This window comes from Dermacentor albipictus, chromosome 6, assembly GCF_038994185.2.
Source record: "Dermacentor albipictus isolate Rhodes 1998 colony chromosome 6, USDA_Dalb.pri_finalv2, whole genome shotgun sequence".
NCBI lineage: Eukaryota > Metazoa > Arthropoda > Arachnida > Ixodida > Ixodidae > Dermacentor > Dermacentor albipictus.
Genome location: NC_091826.1, coordinates 56,607,801 through 56,625,588, shown reverse-complemented (window position 1 = coordinate 56,625,588; position 17,788 = coordinate 56,607,801). Strand labels below are relative to the sequence as shown.

At 49.1% G+C, this 17,788-nt stretch overlaps 1 long non-coding RNA gene across 1 annotated transcript in view; it reads right to left on the bottom strand.

Annotated features, from left to right (window-relative positions):
* Window positions 1–17,788, bottom strand: part of LOC135907833 (uncharacterized) — a 309,573-nt gene that overhangs the window by 107,727 nt on the left and 184,058 nt on the right. The window lies entirely within an intron of this gene.

The window sequence follows — 17,788 nt, the reverse complement described above, 5'->3', positions numbered from 1 at the left end:
GTTCTTAATTTGCTTAGCTATAACGGTGCGGCTGCCCTTGATCTCTGTCGAGTGCAGTTTGCTCTGATGTAAGGCATAACTACAAAGCCGCCGACGTTACTGAATAATCTAGTGCACCTGAAGCTGCCAGAACTCCGGTATTTTCTCCACAATTTCTTGCGACTGCGTTCCGGTGTCACCAAATGCGAGCGTAGTGTTTGACGGAGATTTAGCAACACATTTTCCCGAAATATCGTTCACCGCTGTATCACGACGTGGAGAAGCAGCGTTGTTGGTCCTCAGTAAAATTTTCTGTTTATTGCGAATTTTGCGATAGCAGTTATATGGGCACAACCGTCGAAATATATCTGTCGGTTTTACCGCGAGCTTACGTATAAAGTCAAGTGCGATAAGATCCCATCCCGCGCCGTTGACTGTGCGCGTTAAAGGAAGTGTTCGAGGCTGAGCCGGGCTGGATTAGGCTGGATGGGCGCCCCAAGTATCTAAGGAGGTCACGTGATAAAACGCGCGCAAGCCGGGAGAGGGAGGCGCTAGTTTAGCGCGCTTCTCCTCCTCTAGCCGTTGCTCTAGCCCGGTCTTGCGCCACCCTCGCTCTGTTTTGGAGATAATTTCCGATGGATGCAAAGCTGGGAGTGGGGGGGCGGGGGGGGGGGGGAGGGGGAGGTAAGGGCGTGCTCAGATAGCGCAAATTTTCGGAGACGCTTTGAAGGAAGAGGCAGCAGAAGCGTTCGGTCCGCTCTGCTCGCGCCCTTCATCACACCAACGCTGTGACAGCGAGTGTTCGCCGTCATTGAGTGAGATCTGTTGATGTTTGCACGTGCGCGCGTGACCCAGTGCTTGCTAATTTCAGGAGTAAGCGAATGTTTACTGCAGTTTATTCAGCCGATGAAACTACGAACCTTGGTTCATGCAATAGTTCGTGCAGTGGTTCATGCAGCATTGGGGTGAAACTGCTGTGTTATTGCTTTTATATTTCTAGGGGGTTCCAAAGCAGTGTTGCGTACACTAATATTTGTTTCTGGTCGCGGAACGCAACACACTGCGGTAGCCCAGTGGCTTTGGTGTTGCGCTGCTGAGCTCGAGGTGACGGGTCCAACCACAACCGCGGCAGTCACATTCCAACGGGGTCAGAATGCGAAAATGCGCGTATACCGTGGATTCCGTACACGTTAAATAACCCGAGCTGCTGAAAATAAATCTGCAGCTTTCCATTACCGTGCGCCTCATAACAAGATCTTGATTTTTGAACTTAAATCTTCAAAATTAAATTTTAAGTCGCGGAATTACACTTACAATCGACACTGTTGAGGGCGCCTACTGAACTTATCTCGTTGCTGTGCTCTCTTTAGTAGCCAATACTTTTTTTTTAGATTTACTTATGGTCAGAATCCAGTGTGGCAAATCCAGGTCTTCCTTAGCATAGGAAACCAGCTATCGCTTAAGCGTGCGAGGTATCAACAAACATGGTCAAGGAAAATCAATATATAGAGTTCGAAGTAATTGCAGAACATAACAAGGATGAAAGAATGATACACCGCATTACAACCAGGACAGGAACCCGAAGGCCTGCCTAAAACAGAAGAGTTTATCTGGTATTTCTTCTCCTGCATTAAAATCTTTCTCTCGCCAGACTCATCTCAAATACCAGAGGAATGGCGATCTTCCACGACGACTCTTCGCGTGCTATTGAGAGTCAAACGACCCACGCGCAAATGTTGACTCTTGTTTTCCGACTCTACTCGCGTAAAAGTGGGTCTTCGGAAGAAAAAAGAGAGTCAAGTTGCCGTGACTCACTTTTTACTCTCTTTTTTCTTAGAGTGTAGAGGGGCCTGTTATGTCGCCTCCCATGCCTGATCATTCCATCAGCTGTAAAACCACACGCGTCAGCGAACTTGCCGCAATTTCCTTCTTTCCTTCCCTCCTCTCTCTCCCTGTGATCTTTGCTTTCCCCTTTCCCATTCCCCCGGTGTAGGGTAGCCAACCGGACGTTATTCTGGTTAACCTCCCTGCCTTCTTCTTTTCTCTTTCCTCCTTCCTCCATCAGCTGATGAGGTGAAGGCAGCATTATCTTCCATGAAGCATGACTCCGTCCCAGGGCCGGGCGGGTTACCCGTTGAGTTTCATCTAACGTTCTGGGAAGATATCGGTGTCACTTTCTTATCTGTTGTCAGCCGCTGCTTTGAGAACTTTGAATTCCCGGCTAGTTTCCGCGACGGCCCTATTGTGCTGATACCTAAGCACAATCCATCATCAGTTCATTCAGTGGAATGGAGGGCAATCACGCTTCTCAACGTTGACTACAAAAGACAAATAACTGCGCTACCTTTGTCACTTTTAATTATGCGTCAGTTCGCCGCAGTTGCCTTGGCGTATCTATGTGTCTCGCACACGTCATGGTTTTTGAACTGGCACTTGTACATATGTCAGACGTATCTTCAATAAATTAGCAGTTGAGAGTCAGCGTCCTGTCGTCGTTTTTACCTTTCTTTTGTCCGTGTCTTGTGTTGCGCTGTTACGAACCTTACAATGAATCCGAACAAACTGGCCCAACCAGCCGTCTTGATCCATTACAAATGTAGGTGTCCATGCATTCGGGGTGTGTTGAGGATCCTCAGGGTGGTCAAAATTAATACGTAGTGTACCCGCTACAGCGTGCCTCATAATCACATCGTGGTTGTGGCATGTGAAACCCTGGAATTGATTCGTACGCACACACGTACTCGGAAGGAACGTTGACGAGTGTGCGAGAGACGCTCATGCCGTGACAGTCGAGTGCCTCAACTACGATCTCATTATGCGGCACACAGTAGTGGGACTCCGGAATAATTTTAACGGGATTTTCAACGTACCCCCGCAATGCACGGACACCTACGTTTTTAATGGAGGCCGACTGCCAGCATTCGACCTTCAACGTCATTACAGCATTCAACTTCATTCCAACAGTCAACTTCAGCATTCGGCCTTCGACAGCATTCGGCAGAGCTTACTGAGCGGAGCGTGGCACTGCGTCCACTTGGCTTCGTCGGTTTTCGAACATGGCTTTCAGTGAGCCGCAGACTATGGCTTCGAGGGCTACGTTTATCTGTTCTAATATTATGCGCCGGGCCAGCAGCTACTCCTGTTATCAAAGAAGGATGGCTGCTAACGGCGCTAACTGGAAAATTTAGGCTTCACTGCTTCAAGTTTTGAGTCGTGTTTGATGGCCTCCAGGGAAACGTCTAATCGCACGAAGCGAGACACCGACTTCCTTTTAAAATAGGCCATCTATTGCGGACGTGTCCTGGGGAAAAGACAGTCCGCAGAAGTGTACTTATAGGGGGTGGGAGGGAGGGGGGGAGGTAAAGAAGTGACCAACCCGAAAACTATGAATGATGGCTCATGGGCCGCGCATTCTGGTACTTGTTCTGGAGGAGCGATGAATACGCGAGAAAATTTTTGCGACACAACGCTCTAGGTGAAAACTGAAAGAAAAATGAAGTGGCCGTAAACCGGGGTCCTCATGCCAGCCACTGTGACTTGAAAATTTTTTTTTTATACAGTCCTTACCTTTGTAGTAAGAACACAGGCTAAACACAAGCACGAACTGCAACGACTCTTTATTTGCAGGCACTACGTGAATCTAGAGTCGCTAAACGAATATAAGTGGCTCTGGCCGACCTATTCAGAGTTGGTGACAAAACTGACTTTGACAGTCGCGGCTTCATCGCTAGCCTCGTCACCACTAACGGCCTTATCAACAGCCGGTACAAGCCGGCAACAGAAACTGCAGTAATTTTCTCAGATGCGATGACTACTCATGGCAAAAAAAATCTAAATTTCATGCAACTAATAGGCGGGGGGGGGGGGATTATGCGAGTAAATACGCTATAGATATAGAAATTTCGAGTAACTAAACAGGATACAGGCAGCTGACATGTCGTTTATTTTTAAAAAAATATTTTCTCTAACACATCTTGCGCTTATTTTGGTTAGCTAAATATTTTTTAGAGATCTGGCTACACACGACGCCTCAAGAGAGCCAATAATGAGGGCTCCGTTATATAACAGCGTCATTCTTCGAGTTCTTGAGAGTAGCCTTGCTCGTTTTGATGGATATGAGTGGGAGGAACTTAAATGCTTCAGAAACCGCGGCTATCGCCTAGATCTCAGTCAACGCAAATTGTCTTCTACGGCGCGCGGACAAGATAAATGGAACAAGTTAACTCCGATTTTCCCTTTCAGGCCTTGCCAGCTGGCCTCGCTACGTCAAACGTCAGACGTAGAAATCAAAGTCCTTTTTTTTCCTTTTTTTCTTTCACAAAGGAAATGAACGAGAAAACTCAGGGCCACACAAAAAATGAGCTCGGACCGCTTTCGCCACCTCTTCCGGAGCAATCGCACCTCACCACCTCGTGTGTAAGTGTGGGAGGCGTAGGAGGACGGTGTGCGTTGGGGGTGGGTTGGGTGAAGGGAGAGAGAGAGAGGCATGTCTGACGCGCCATCCAGGGTCAGCAGTCCCGGTGCATGTCTGTCGCGCGTGATATAAAAGCCGTTAAAAACCATTAGGGACGAAGCGTGTACTCTGTTTGCGCCGAGCAGGAGGCCCACCAAGTGTGCAGAGAGGCCAGCTTTCGGGGCGGCAGCACATTGTCCATTTCGAGCCATCGCCATGTGGGAACCACAGCCGTCCTGTACCCGGGTTCCGCGTTCTATAAATGACCTTCGCTCGCCTCCGCAGTCTCTCTCACTCTCTCTCTCTTCCCTCTCCTTTGGTGCTCTTTCTTTATCGTGACTCACTTCATCACTCATTCCTTCTCACTTTTGTAGGACCAGCACGTTTTTTCGCCGAGTAACATGCACGTATTTCCTCATCTCCCTCTGACATAGATTTCTATAAAAAGTGACTAGAAAACTTTGGCACGCTAGTGTTCACGGAAGCTGCAAGGGCGGTGGTTCAACGAGAGTGCATATGATGGCCAGTACATGTATTCGCGTAAACGTCGTCATGTGTTGTCTTGAAATGCTTTGGGGACTTGAAAATTTAAAGGAAATAGCAAGGAAATATTGAGTTATATGTGTAATGGTTTGCAATTATTATGCACGTGCGCAGACACATTAAAAAAATTAGATTATGGGGTTTTACGTGCCTAAACCACTTTCTGATTATGAGGCACGCCGTAGTGGAGGACTCCAGAAATTTTGACCACCTGGGGTTCTTTAACCTGCACCTAAATCTGAGTACACGGGTGTTTTCGCATTTCGCCCCCATCGAAATGCGGCCGCCGCGGCCGGGATTCGATCCCGCGACTTTGTGCTCAGCAGCCCAACACCATAGCCACTGAGCAACCACGGCGGGTGCGCAGAGACACTGGGTGTGCTTCGATTCTGGCCTGTATTTTAGGTAGCTAACTTTCACAGCTAAGAAGACATCTTCGAGCCAAAGCAATGCAACGTGTCCGGAACCACTTGGAAGACGTCTTTGCCACATGACGCCATCCCCTGTCGACAAGAAAAAGCTGAGAAAAGCACAATTTACTGCTGTATGTAGATCACTTTGCGTGTTCAAGCTTAGGAAGAAAACACAACGTCGTTTGCGCTAAGCACACAGGAAAGCTTGATTACTTTATCTTGTAAGCAGACGACCACCCCGTCGAGTTTCCGAGACCCCTGTTCAGCCGCCATCTTGCATGGATAGCAAATAAGCTGAATCCTTTTTGGCTACTATTTCGTCTCCGCGAATCAGTCTCTCTTGCTGGTTTTGCCAGAACTGGAACGAAACTCAAGACGGCCGCTGTCTGCGTAGCGTTTGTTTAGCCGTCTACGGCATTGCAACACAGCCATTATCCCTGTACGTTTTAAAGTATTTGAGTGCACGGAGAAGAAAAAAAGAAAAAAAAAACGTAATAAATAACGTCATACGGGAACGACATTTGAAACCACGAGCACAAAGATTAGACAGATCCATCTATATCCCATCATTCCCATAGTAACGGTACGATCGCAGCGCCAGAGCTCCCTCTAGTGATTTTTCTAGGAGACTATTACATCGGCATGGCCTCTGTGATCCGGCGGCGCTCTGCGTTATCTCGGAGGCGATCCCCTCGGAGACCCACAACTTGTGCGCCCTTCGCTTAAACGCTCAAACAAATGCAGTCGAGTCTTCGTTTGAAGCACAGCTCTTGTAAGGTTTGGATGCAGACGTCACTTCTTCGGGTTTTTCGTCCTTCTACTTCTTCTCCGTATCGAGCTTGCATCGAACTAGTTCTTCCCGTAAACTCATTTTAGCATCGCCATGAGCCACAGCGTAGATACCAAAGATGCCTAGAAAATAATCGCAGCGCTGCCCATTTAGACACGCGGGCAGAGCACAGGCAGGCGACTTAGGGCATTCGAATTCGGAAACGAGCAAATACAACGTATATCGCTGCCGCTATAAAGCGCTAGATGTAAGCCGCGATTGGGTCGACCGCAAGCTCTCCCGTCGCCAACACGTTCGCACGTACTCCCCCCCCCCCCCCCCTTCCCCACCGGCCCAGAACGGAACGCCAAATGCATCGCCTCGACGTCAAAGCGCGCTCCGCAAAACGCGCGTTTTGATGGAGACACCCGGGCCCGATTGCCTAGAGCAGGCAGCGCACATCCAAAGACGACCCCCCCCTATTTCACTGTCGGTCTCGCAAACGTCTTTTCCATTGGCTCCACACGGAACGGCCTCGCCGCTCCAACGCGCACGGAGCGTATCGCCGCGCCACGACACTCGCTAAACGCACAAACGTTTTGATCCCAATACAAACGCGCGCGCGATTCTCCGATTGAGAACCTCCCCAACATACGCGCGTATCGTACACAGCAGTAATGCGTTCGATCGGCGCAAGCGAATTCTATGTGCGTGCGTGTGCGTGCGTGTGCGTGCGTGTGTGCGTGCGCGGTTCAGTTGCTCCGGCGTGGGCGGTGCGGGCCGATTCGCTTTCCGCAGTTTTGACGACGACGGTGCCCGCGTCGCGTATCCTGTCTTGCGACTCATGCGAGACCTTCTCTGTGCGCTCGTACGGCGTGGGCTCGCTTGCGCGTTTGTCAGTGCGTTTGTATCGCAGTCGGAGGGGGAGCTGCTGCCGTACGCCCGGCGATATTGCGGAAGGTGGGGTTGGAAGGACACACACTTTTCTCCCCAAAAAAGGAGCCAGGGGCTTTGTCGGGGAGTACGGAAAGAAGGAGGAGGGGGGGGGGGGTATATATACGGGTTGCTGCGTAGCGAGAGATGGGCGGCATCATTCATCATGCAGCTCATTTCTCATCGTCAAAAAACTCGGCGCGCGCCGTGTGCTCAATCCCAGCCTGCCCGTTGGCCGACCGCCGCCTTCACCTCGGTGGCGCCGCTGTCTCTGACGTTGCGCGCGGGCGCCGTTGTAACAGCTAGCGCGCCTCTCCTTCGCTGGATTCAACCGACTGAGCTCTTTAGGGAGGCGAACGCCGGGAGGAAAAAAAGAAAGGGGGGAACGCGCACAATTTCTACGTCTTTTTACCCCTTTCGAACCCTATTTCGTCAAAATGTTCGTTTTTGTCTTCCCTGTCTCTCGTCTCGGCGTGGCCCCCCCTTTATAAAGAATCATTTTCCCGAATTTACTTTTTGCTCATGCACTGTTCGGTCGTGTCCTTAATATGGTTTCCCCGTCGTTCCGCATGTTTCGTTCCTTTCGTAGTGTTGCACTTTTTTTTTTTTTTGCGGGGGTGGAGGGAGGGTAGGGGTGCCTGTATCTATAGCGTTGGCGTTCAACTGGCCGTATGGTGCACTTATTTTTCACTCCATGCCGGTGAGAAAGAAAAGACAATCGTAAAACAGTCACAAAAGACCAAACTTGTCGCTTGCCCTTACCCGATGTCCACAGTTCACGACTGCTCATCTTATTAGCTCATGGGCGCCTGCTGCTTGCGCAACGTACAGTGATGTGGCTAGTGAACCGCGCTACGCATACGGCACGTTTTCGAAGCATGATTATCGAGCGAACGCTTAAACTGCGTCTGGATGCAGGACAGCCAGCATGCACAGATGTGAATGCGACACACATACACATGCTTGGCCGGGAGCGCACTCGTAGCTATTTTAGTGGGATGCTCCCGGCGGCAGCATTAGTATGCCTCCGAGATCAGCGGAGGATATTCCACTATTTCACCAAAGCGAGGTGGGAGAAGTGGTGCTCAGAGACCCCCGCAAATTTCTCTAGCGGCCCCTGTAGAGATGAGAGCCGATGTAAACAACCGAGCACCAGGTCGGGGTGCATCTCGACTCATTAGACGAAACCGGTGGGTTTCCGGCGGCACCGGGATTCGAACCTAGTACATCCCCCGCATACGAGGTGGACACTGTACAATTGTGCCATGGCTGCGGTGGTGAAACGCACGCACGCACACACACACACACACACACACACGCGCGCACGCAAACACCCCCCCCCCCCCCACACACACACACACTTTGTAGATTGATGAGTTATCACGCGCGTTAAAATAGCCGTGAAACGCTGGCACTGGTCTGTACAATCATTTTTATACAGACGAATGAACGGTAGCACTGCGCAACTATTGTCACAGTTATAAAACACTGTGCTTGTTTCTTAAGAAGTCCATCGTGGCAGCACATCAGAGCATCTTTAACATAGTCGATAGTGGCAGACGGCAGGACAGAAAGTGAGAAGTTTGCAGTGCGGGTCACGTGTAGGCATGTCTACCTGATTCAGTGCCTCGCCGTCTGATGCTAGTTGCAGCTTCTATTACATTGTCACACTGTTTCTGAACAGGACCGTCCGTGACGCAACCCCTACGTCGCAACAACTGCGAAATCACGAGAAATAGCACGCCCAAAGTGGATAGCATGTCAAGCGAATGTAAAGCGTAAACTATATTATATGCTGCGCTTCCAGAACACTTCTCGGGAAATCTCCCACCCAAGAGTCGCATATCCACAAAGGTCAATCGGCCCACATTTACCTTTTTTTTTCAGCTAATAAGTCGAGACAACAGAGCATCTTTAGTTGAACAAGATTAACTACTTGGAATAAAATTTGCTTATAGAAGACTTGTGATTAGGGTGTATTCACAAACTGTTTCCTTCCAGTGATGGAAGCAGACATTCATAGCTTACTATGGAGACTTGTGCAGGCTTGCATGCGAGATGCGCCCGTCTTCTACAGCAAGCTGGCCCGAGTTACAGTACCACGACCAGTTGTGATCGCTGAGTACACGACAACAGATACCACAAAACACTGCTTTCATTCATAGGAAACACGCGCATCACAACACGCATATAATACACACCAGCTATTATGCACTAAGGCAAATCTGCATTGCAAAGATAAATATCAATATAAGAATATTATTAATAATAACGTATCGTTGCTCGTCAGCGGAAATCCAAGACTTCACGGTCGGGCGTGAAGGTCTCTTTTCCCAGCTATAACCTTCTTTGGGACAATGCGAATCGTTCACTTATTATAACCTTCTTTGGGACAATGCGAATCGTTTTGCTTAACGACTCAATCTCTGTCGGAGTTATTGAGGTGTTCCTCTCACAGACAGAAATTACAGCTCACCTGTGGGTATTGGGTAACTTTCTTTGTTTGTGTGTGTTTTTCAAATTAGAGAAAATGATGAAGAAGCAGGGGGTGCGCTAACCCTTCGAAGGTGGCTCACCTCTGTGGGACTTACGGCGAAGAGTGTTCTAATATAATGACGATAATAATAATATATAATATTATATATTAATATAATATAATAATATAATAATGACGATGACGTCACGCGGTGCAGTTTGCTGCGGGTATGTGACCTTTAGAAAAGCAGTAAATTCGCTGCTGTGAATTCCGTTACATGTGTCATTTCCTGAAAGACAAATTAAGTGCGTTCGTGTCCTTTGTGACTCACGTTGAATCTTACAGTTGAGCGTATCCGTAAATTATTACCATTTCCCCTATAACGGAAAACCAGAGACGTGGTGTACTGAAAGGGCCATCTTGTTACCGCTTAGTTCAACTTGAGTACATATAACTGAAATGTTAACGACTATTTTCTATTTAACTGTTTGTAGTGTATAGGCGTCGACAGTAACAATCACTGATGTACAGTGACATTTAATGATAGAGATAACTGTCATCAATCTGAAAGTAGCACAAAACCATATACGTGCAAGAAATTATCCTATCCCTACTGCAACGCATTATCCGTCCGCATTTCAATAATTTTATTTATTTTATGTTTGCTTTCCGTATTATGCTTCCGGAATCTCTAGGGATCCCATATGAATTCCGTTTATTTCCGTAAGAGTAGTACCGAAAACTCATACAATTGTTGTTAAAACGCGTCGAAGTTTTTGCATGCAGCTTTGGGCAGCTCTTAGGTGGACCACAATTTTCTCTATCATGAAGCTTCCTTCATTATGTGGATTTCCACGGAACTGTTCTGCCTGTGACACTTATTTTTCGAACTAATTTCTTTGCGCCGAAGATACTAATGCACCATAATATGTGTGTCTAACACGTTTTTTTCTTCTAATATTATGTCACAGGCGAACGCAATTTTAAGATGAATCAGTTCGCAAGGTCACTTCATGATCCAGACATATCTGTAAAGAAAAAACGCAGAACATCATTAATAATCGCCTGCTATTTGCTTAAAGGCACACTAAGACAAACTGCAAATCAATATATACTGGCGCAGAATTCTGTCAAAACACTGTTTTCCTTAATTTCAGGGCAAGATGTTGATTACAGCAAAACCAAAGTGTAGCCAGACGTACACTTTCTTAATTAGGCACCGAAACCTGAGCACCGGTACGTCACTGTAACGTCATGGATCTCAAAGTACTTATTCCTATTTTGTCCGTTGAGACGCAGCAATCGTTCTCCAAATTTGCCAAGTTCTGTCTTCGGTTCCTTCGGAATACAATGTTGTCCATCCGTCCAGATTAACTGGGCACGAGCAGGCGATGTCCAAATCCAAAACGTTGTGGCGAGCCGGTGCGTCAACCTGAAGGCGGCGTCCCGCCACAGGTATTTCGCTTTTTGCAACTTTCCTGACGTTTCTTCGTCACAGTGGCCTATTAGAAAGACTATAATGACCCCATTTCATCCCTTTTCATATTTTTTTTTTCTCACGCTCCTATTTTTGTCACGCTCTTCTTTCCGTCTTTACTTCTCCTTTCCCTTCCCCTAGTGCAGGCTAGCAAACCGGAAGTTTTAAGTCTGGTTAACCTCCCTGCCTTTCTCTCATTTGCATCTCTCTCTCTCTCTTCCTGGCTTGCGAAGGCTACCTGTCGCGGTAACCATGCCTTTCAATGGCAATGTATCTATTGGCAATCAAACATTGTATCGGTCCAGTTGGTGCATATAAACTTCAAGGTATTCTTTTCATTGCTGTACTTTTCCATTGCTATTGTTTTTTTAATTAGGTGCCTACTTCTTTTATTTTTGCCTTTTCTCTACATAGTTCGTAACTGACGCTTTCTTTGGCTCGTTCGCCAAATTTCGAGCTCAGCGGGACGACTTCCTTTACGAATGCAGAGGCCACGTGCTTTTGCGCAACGATGTTGCTCTCGCGCAATCACGTTGCTCTCGCGAAGTCACGTGGCTCTCGCGCAACACCAAAAACTCTTTGAGGCTCACGTTCTCTCACGCGAGCGCTTTGGTTGCGTCTGAAACTTAGGATGGCTGGCTGTGGTCGCTGGTGACGGTGTGTCGCGTTGCTCAGCCACCTAGGTTGACAGTTTCGGGGAGCGTTCCTGGTCGAAGTCGTTGCGCGTCTCTCATTGAGAGAGAGAGAGAGAGAGAGAGAATAAACTTTATTCAAGAACCCCGGTCCGGGTTCGCCCACTTTGTTCTAGTTGTCTGCCAAGCCGAGCGTCGTGATGAGCTCGGTCATGGCACGTACGTAGTCGGAGCAGGAGTCCGCCAGCCACTCCTCAAGTGTCGTAGGTCTACGGGTGGGTGAGAGTTTGGCAAGGCTAGCCTAAATAGCGAGACGGCTCCCCGGACAATCCCAAAGAATGTGCGAATTATCCGAGAAGCCGCCACATGCCATGCAGGCAGGTGTAAGCAACGAACACTGCGCCTTCACTGCAAGATCCGTTTTTCTAAGAAATCGAGGTGCCTAGAGGACATTGAGGAGACAGTCCCACAAGCGGCGGGCTGCATGCCTGCAGCCTCGCCGCCACCCCTGGTTCGACCCCCCTTCGCTGACCGCAGGCATCTCCCTCCGCCTCGAGTCCCGCGTTTTACGACCCTGGCGGTGTACAGTAGTGTTGTGTCGCAGAGAGAGTAAAGTTGCATTTCAAAGAGAAAGGTTGTGTGTCTGCTTGCTCCCCCAAGTTCGCGAGGCGCCCTTGTTGCGTGGGAGCCGCTTGGGGCGAGTGTGTACGCGTGAGCCTTACTTTGCGTCGCGTTTTCTGGCCCACAGTGGCACATTCGCGGCCCGCTCTCGGCCAGAGCTAGTTTTGTAACCAAGTGCGCGGTTAGCTAGCTGAGTCCGCGGTAGAGAACCCCTTTTTGTTTACACTCAGAAGTGGGATAATCCCAACAAGCCCGTCAAGATGAACCAGGAAGGCGAACACCCGTACAACACACGTCTTGCTGCCCAGTCGCGCGCTGCTGAGGAGGTGACAAGCGCCACCGAGCTCCAACGAGACAGCAGGCAACGCAATGATCGCGGCGCATCAGACCAGCTCCAAGAAAAAGTCGCCCAGCTTTCGCAACTGCAGGAGGAGATTCGGGAGCTCGGCGGCTCTACTCCTGCTGCCTCAACACCGTCGTTCCAGCCGGATTCAGGCCCGAGCAACGCCATCTTGGGACAGCTCACCGAGGCCTTCACTGCAATGGCCCGCATGATGGAGAGGATGAATGCGCCCTCGACAGCGACAACTGTTCATGTGAGTCCGGACCCCTCTACCGCAATCCCGAGCTTTAACGGAGACAGCGCCCAAATTAGTGCTGAAGATTGGCTGCAAACATTTTCGCGCGTTGCGGATTTAGCCAACTGGTCTGAACAACAACGCCTAACTGCAATTCACCTCAAGCTGCAGGGCCCCGCTAAGGATTGGCTAATCTCGTCAGCAACAAGGCATCAGTCATGGCAAGAGTTCGAAACTGCATTTAAATCAGCCTTCGTGACTGAAGAAAGCTTGCCGGACTTATGGAGGAGAATGGCCGAACGAATTCAGAGTCGTGACGAGGAGGTGACGAAGTACGTCAGAGAAAAGGAAGGAATGTGCACCAGGCTCAAGCTAAGTCTGCCGGACACAATTACCGAGATTGTCAGATGCCTCTGGTCGACTGAAATGAGTTTCGCGCTGCGGGACAGAAGCTACAGAAGTGTGGACGAGTTGCTTCGAGCTATCAAAGCGTATGAAAATTTTACAGAAAGCCGCGAAAAGCAATACCCATCGGCACAAAGATTCGGCAGCCGAAGCCGACCGAGCAGTGGCCACCAGCCATTTCCTTCGCCAACAGAAGTAGACGATGCTCTACGCAGCAGTACCGTGCGAGAAGGAGTGCGACACGCGGACAGAGTACGTTGTTACAACTGCCAAAATACGGGCCACCTGTCGCGTCAGTGTTCTGAGCCACGGCGCCCACTTCACTGCACGAAGTGCAATTACGATGGGCACAGCGCGAAATTTTGTCCGAATCAGGGCAGCTCAGAGAACTTGACCAATATTGTACGCACCACGCCTTCAAAGAGGGTGTACAAATGCGTTTGTATTGACGGCGAATGGATGCCCGCTCTTCTCGATACGGGTGCCGATGTGAGCTTGATAAAGCTGACGCGTGCCGTGCAGCTGAGCAGGGAGCTTACGGCACCTCCGGGAGCGGCCATACGTGGTGTGGGTGGACAGCGGTCATCCCTTGGCGAACTATACTTAAGGGTGCGCGTCGATGATGTTGATCTTCCCGCCGTCCACTTTTACATAGTCAGCGACGACGCCTTTGTTGGACCGGACGTCATCATTGGTACGGACGTGATTGACTTGCCCGATTTGCTTCTGGTCCGTAGTGGTGGGTGTGCCCATTTACTAAACCAAAGGGAAGCACAACAGCTGGCAGGTCTTGTTGCAGAATTGGAAAGACCGAGAGAGGTCGTCAAGTGTCGCGAAAGAGTTGAGGCTGCCCCTCGGACGATTCTGTCTGTGTCGGGAACGCCTTCCCTTGATGAACCTGATGTTTTCAGTGACCCGGTTGCGAACTACAGCGACGTCAAGTTGCCCATGAAGCAAAGTCAAATACTCAAGTGTACACCCGCTCCTTGCAACATGCCAGAGCAAGTTTTAGTGACCACCAATGAGGAGGCCCATGCGCTGCAATTAATAAGCCGAAGTGATAATAATGTTGGCTCGATCGTCTATGGAGAGGAGAAAACACAGCCCTGCGTGTTGCTTAACAAGCATAATAATTGTTGTGCAGTGCAAATCGAAGAACTGGGGTGCACCGGCATCGCTGAAATGAAAATAATGGAGCTCCCTGGAAGCAAGCCGGTTTTCCAGCCACCATGCCGCAGCTCTTACTATGAAAAGGGGGTACTGAAGGACATTACTGATGAGCTGAAGTCATGTGGATTAATCCGTGACAGTAGTTTCCAGTACAGCAGCCCTGTTCTTCTCGCACAGAAGAAAGGATTTCGCATACAAGAAGGTGATCAACTACCGCCGCCTCCGTGGCCACAAACAGTTAAGGACACAGGACAGCCTACGAACACGCAACCTAAACACAGAGGCCCGTGCATTGTTACAGAGGTGCTGCCTGCAGACACATATCGCATCTCGAACCTACCAATATCGAAGGGATCGACGCGGCCAGACTACGTCACGAGCGCCCATGCAAGCCAGATGAAACAATTTAAATTGGCGTCGGACAGCGAGTGCGAAAGCGAGTCAGACTGATGAGACTCTCTCGGGACGAGATCGTGCAGGATGGTCGAGTGTAAGCAACGAACACTGCGCCTTCACTGCAAGATCCGTTTTTCTAAGAAATCGAGGTTCCTAGAGGACATTGAGGAGACAGTCCCACAAGCGGCGGGCTGCATGCCTGCAGCCTCGCCGCCACCCCTGGTTCGACCCCCCTTCGCTGACCGCAGGCATCTCCCTCCGCCTCGAGTCCCGCGTTTTACGACCCTGGCGGTGTACAGTAGTGTTGTGTCGCAGAGAGAGTAAAGTTGCATTTCAAAGAGAAAGGTTGTGTGTCTGCTTGCTCCCCCAAGTTCGCGAGGCGCCCTTGTTGCGTGGGAGCCGCTTGGGGCGAGTGTGTACGCGTGAGCCTTACTTTGCGTCGCGTTTTCTGGCCCACAGTGGCACATTCGCGGCCCGCTCTCGGCCAGAGCTAGTTTTGTAACCAAGTGCGCGGTTAGCTAGCTGAGTCCGCGGTAGAGAACCCCTTTTTGTTTACACAGGTTTGCCGTTTCAGCTTGCCGGATCACTACAGCCTCGCTTAGGGCGACTACCGCAGTGCGTGAAACGTGCGCGATCTTAAATCAAATGGCCGGAGGTGTATACACCCTCCGCGGGTTGAACGAGTGGAGAAGAACGCGCAGGCGCGCAGCCGTTGTGACGCCATCGTCGTCCTGCTGACGTCATCACGCGGTCGTGATTGCGCTGTCGTCGCGACGTCTTGGGTCGAGCCGCCATCTCCGTCGTGTCCTCATCCTCTCCATAGTCATCAAACCATCGTCATCATCGTCATCGTCATCACGCTGTCGTAATTACGTTGCCGTCATGTCGCCTCGGTCCAGCTGTCATCTTCCTCGCACCGCCGCCATCTCCATCGTCATTGCACCATCGTGGTCACGTGGACCCCGTCAATGTCACGTTTTGATGCCATTTACCAAACCACGTCGAAATAACGTCTGCTGTCATCACCAAATATCATCACCGATTTTAAGCCGCATACTGCAGAATTGTATTAAAGTACAGAAGTATAGAAGTATTGTACAGAAGTGTTGCTAGTCCTTTTGAATTTTGTGGTTCGCGTATGTTATCGCTCTTGACGTTCATTTTCAATGGTTTGGAGAAGCGTAATTTACTAATACAACTGAACTCGTGTTTGTTTTAGTGTCGTTTTATGATCTGACAACGGCAATAGACGTCAGTGAATAATTATGAAAAAAAAAGAACAGGCTTCGCATAAAAAGAAAAAAAAACGAAAGAGAAAAAAAAGAAAGGAAGAAAGAAAGCGAGAGAGAATTACGCAAACGAGATAAACCGTTAGAGCAACGTACAAGAAAGAATGAGCTGCCAGTTCGTAAAATGTCAAGAAACGTCCCAGAATACGTTGGGTCGAACGTAGGCGTAACAAAAAATATTAAAAAAATAAATAAAGCTAAAAAGAAAACCAAGAGAAGAAAAGAAAGGAAACGCACCCGACATCTCAAGGTCGAACGTCAAAAAATTTTGCCAGGTTGCCTGCCGATACACAGCCCCATTTATATTCACTCCTCAGGGAGATATTCTCTCTTTCTTTTTTCACTTCAGAGTTTTCCGCTTTTCCCGCCACCCGGGCCGCTTGGAGGCCCCTTTGTAGTGTGTTTGTCAGTTTCAGCGCTGCCCTCATATTTCGCTGCTCGGCTTTTGGCCAACAACTGGCACGGTGATCCACATTCACGCGTTCGAGGTGTTTTGTTGGTTGTCGTTGTTTCGCAACAAAGCACGCTTTCCAGCTGATGTTTGGTGGCTAACGGCTTTGTTCTCAAGTGAATCTCCGTTATGCACTACGACGCTGGTGGTCAGGTTTGCTGCGGCCTTAAAGGTGGCGCTCTGTGACGATTGAAGGGCGCTTAAGTGCTTCGTGATAGGTTTTCTTCTGCGTGTTATGAGCAGGTTATTTTGCACTCATAGCAGTTCTTCTGGTTCGTCTAGTTGGTGACGCATAGCTTTATGAAAAGGAACGCAAATTCTCAACACGGAGAGGAAAGTGATAGGACAGGCGCCTCGTCTTCTCTCCCTCCTCTGCATGTTGTTAATGTGCGCTCCTCTTCTAATACGTTTGCCGTCGTGCATGTATTCGATTGTTTCTGCGCATCTTTTTTCTATGAGGAGTATCTAAAAGAGCTAGAACATAAAAAAAAGAAAAGCCAAAGGTCGCCCTGTTAATATGATCAGCCACGTCTATGAGAGCAATAAAAGCATGTCTGTGCGAGCACCTGACGGAAATTGACCTTGGAACACGGAAATGTTACGAGCCTCGTTAAGGCAGCAAATCAGCACCTACTGAATTTATTCGAACAAATTAGTGCGCGAAAAATTTAGAGATGATTCAAGCGAGCTTTTATAGTAACTGTAGGAGTGTAATAACACACAGTTGCAGCATTCTTTTTTCGGCGCCAGCACCCTTTAGCCAGCGTTAACGATGCTTGCCTACATCGAGAATTCATTATGGCGCAACCCACAGTGGAGCTGGTTCAGAAGTACGAAGCTTCGTTACACAGTGACATACTTGATACCAGTGACGTCCAGCCCCGGCTGCTACAGCCGTACATTTTTTTTTTTTTAGTGTAGCGTATACTGCCTGGCGCGTTGTGAAGAGGGGGTTCGATTCCTACCCCTAAGACAACGTCCTTCCACCAGTAAATGCAAGATGCCAAAGAAAAAAGCCTGTTGGTAAAACTTATAGCTTTATTACTCTTGAAAAGTACATACTATGAAGAGTCGTCATCGAATATTTAGTTAATACGGAAGAAACTTGGTGCTGATGTTATCGGAATGCTCAAGTACCTTGTTTTTCTTTTTTTTTTCTCGAGTTCTAGGATCTCCAGGCTGCCTTCGACTCGCACGAAAAAA